The sequence below is a fragment of the Gavialis gangeticus genome, unplaced genomic scaffold, assembly GCF_001723915.1.
Source record: "Gavialis gangeticus isolate Ggan-Ray unplaced genomic scaffold, GavGan_comp1, whole genome shotgun sequence".
NCBI lineage: Eukaryota > Metazoa > Chordata > Crocodylia > Gavialidae > Gavialis > Gavialis gangeticus.
The window spans coordinates 21,406,397-21,408,931 of NW_017729024.1; the positions used below are offsets into that span (position 1 = coordinate 21,406,397).

Genomic DNA, 2,535 nt, shown 5'->3' on the forward strand with positions numbered 1-2,535 from the left:
TCTGACCCCCACAAGCCATAGAACATGCTCCACTTGCTCCCTGCCCCCTGCACTGGGATTGGACCCCTGGAGCCTGGCACCACCCACTCCCCTCCCCCTGCCCAGGACTGGAGACACCCAGGGCCCCTTGGAAAATGCCAATTCTGGGTTTTCACTTGTTTTTTTACAAGAGAAAAATAACAGAGGAAGTCTCCTGTTGTGAAGCCCTCAGCAAGACAGCAGCAGGGCAGAGCAGGGCAGGCTGGGGGGGGGGTCGTTATGGCTCCCTAACTCCATCCCTGGGGGTAGCCTGTGACATGAACAACACATGCCCCCTGAGGCTGGGGGGTATAATGACCACCCGCAGGCAATGTCAGCAGCAGGGGCAAGTGGGGACCGCCTGCAGGCAGCTGTAGTGATGTTGGTGGCAAGGGTGGACCAAGCAGAGACCCAGGCAGCTGCAGCAGTGTCGGCAGCAAGGCGGGGTGGCGAGTGGCAACTGCCCAGACGCCAGCAGCAGTGGCCAATCCTGGAGGGGCATGTGCCCCCTGTGCCCCATTTATGTCACCTATGGCCTGTGACACACGTCTGCCCGCCTAGCAGCACCTGGCAGCCTGGGGGCTGAGAATCACGTGGCCAGGACACGTGCACTTGGGAGGCAGGGGTGGGCGGTGCCACAGGAAATGCCAAGGAGGGAGAGCGGGACTCTTCCACGGGCCCCGCAGACACAACCTCAGTCAGATCAGGAGGCTCCCCTCCCCCGCGGCAGAGACGGAGGGAGAAGACGTTATTTGCGCGGGCTGAGCGCGCCCCCAGGCAGGGCAGCGCGTGGGGGAGGGGCGGGCTGGGGCCCCGGTGCCTCCCGGGGTGCTCGCAGCAGCAGCAGGAGCCGCGTTCCCCGGACCAGCCCCGCCCGCCCGGTCCAGGACGCAGCAGACCCACTGCTCTTCCCCACGCAGCACATGCCGCCTTCCTGCCTCTGCCCTCACCTCCAGTCAGTCTCCACTGGTGACACGCTGTGGCCCCACCCCCTTCCCGGCCGGCTGTCTCAGTGCGCATGCGGCCGCAGTGGCCGTTCTCCCCAGCGCTACCGGGGCGGGGCCGCGTGCGCATGCGCTGCTGTGATTCGGGGAAGCGCGCGAGCTGGTGCGGGTGGAAGTGGGACAAGTGAGAGGGTGGTGGTATCGCCTCCGGCCTCCCTGGACAGTCGTCCGCCCATGGCAGGATCTTTCCCTGGGGAGAGTCAGCGGGGGTGGCAGCAGGTGATCATTCCAAGAGCCATTCACCATTTCTGTTACTTTCTGGACATCTTTTGTTTCCTTTCAGGGTGGAGAGCAGCCGAAGCACAAAAAGGGCACGTGCCTATATATAAAATCTGTTCCTTTGATAGCCCACTGTCCTGAAAAGAGCCCTGCAAGGCTGAGCCAGAGGCTCCTAAAGCAAAGGGTGCTCTTTCCATTGACTGATGTGGGCTTTTGATCTGACTCTCAGTGTTATTTTCAGGCTGGTGAGAGTATTAAAGGAGCACATTTAATATAAATGCAGATCTCTGTCTTGTTGCTTGGATGCATTCCCTACTTCGAAATGATTTAGCTGGGGTTTTTTACTGCATGCTTCAGGCCCTCTGGTCCTTGCAAAATCATATTAGAAACTATGAGCCTATTAAAACCAAATGTTTCTTTACAGTAGGGTCTTGTCTAAGGTGGTTAAGCCACACAAGCAGTGCGTACAACATTTTATTAGGTTTAAGAAGAATATAAAATGTCAGATATACCAATGTATCCTAAGCTAATATCATTTCAAGGAGTTTTATGACCATTACAGTCAAGTATGCAGAGTGAGGAGTTGTTTCATAAGCACTGGAAAGTCTTTTGCTCATTGTAGGTCTAAAATATGCAAATAATGCTGAGCTCTAGTTAGTTATATTATAAAGTTTTCCAAATGTGCTGTTTCTGATTTGGTCGTAATTTACTGGGTGTGGAAACCTCACCAAGGCAAAGCTATTCTGTTAAACAGTCTTGACCTTAAGCATTCGACCAGCAATACTTCATTGTTCTTAAGATTCTGTTTTCTAAACTTCAATTTTTGCCAGGCTAGCTCTTCACATATACTGCTTTAGATTCAAATATAAAAGTTCCCAGGTATTTCTAAAAACAAAAGATTCTACAGAAGTCTCTCCATTAGTTCTATAGAAATAAAGTTTTGTTAAAGTAAAGTTATTATTTTGGGAGAACGAGTAAGGCTACGTGTCCTGCCAGATGTGCTCTGAATACATCATTATGTTGACCAAATATAATATTTGTTTCTTTTCAAAAGGGAGTTTACTTACTAGGTCAGAGTTAAGGCTAGGTTGTAATAAAGTATGCAATATTTTATTCATGGTAAAAATTATTTGCTTATAATGTCCCTAATTATTGATTTCTTTGCTTTTAAGTGCTTGGGTTCTGAAAAATTGATAAATAAATACAATGTTATCACTCAGCAACATTAACTGATCTTTAAATTAAGCTCCTAGTTTCTGCAATATATTACGAAAGCCATTTTTGCTAAGAAGAA

The 2,535-nt window shown here is 50.5% G+C and overlaps 1 protein-coding gene across 3 annotated transcripts in view; it reads right to left on the reverse strand.

Moving 5' to 3' along the window:
• The window catches only part of ATG10 (autophagy related 10), a 215,353-nt gene extending 214,341 nt beyond the window's left edge, over window positions 1–1,012 (reverse strand). For all 3 annotated transcript variants that reach the window (XM_019516931.1, XM_019516930.1, XM_019516929.1), the window contains exon 1: window positions 969–1,012. The gene's annotated coding sequence lies outside the window, so the exon portion shown is untranslated. The remainder of the gene's footprint in view (window positions 1–968) is intronic.
• Window positions 1,013–2,535: the final 1,523 nt, after the last annotated feature.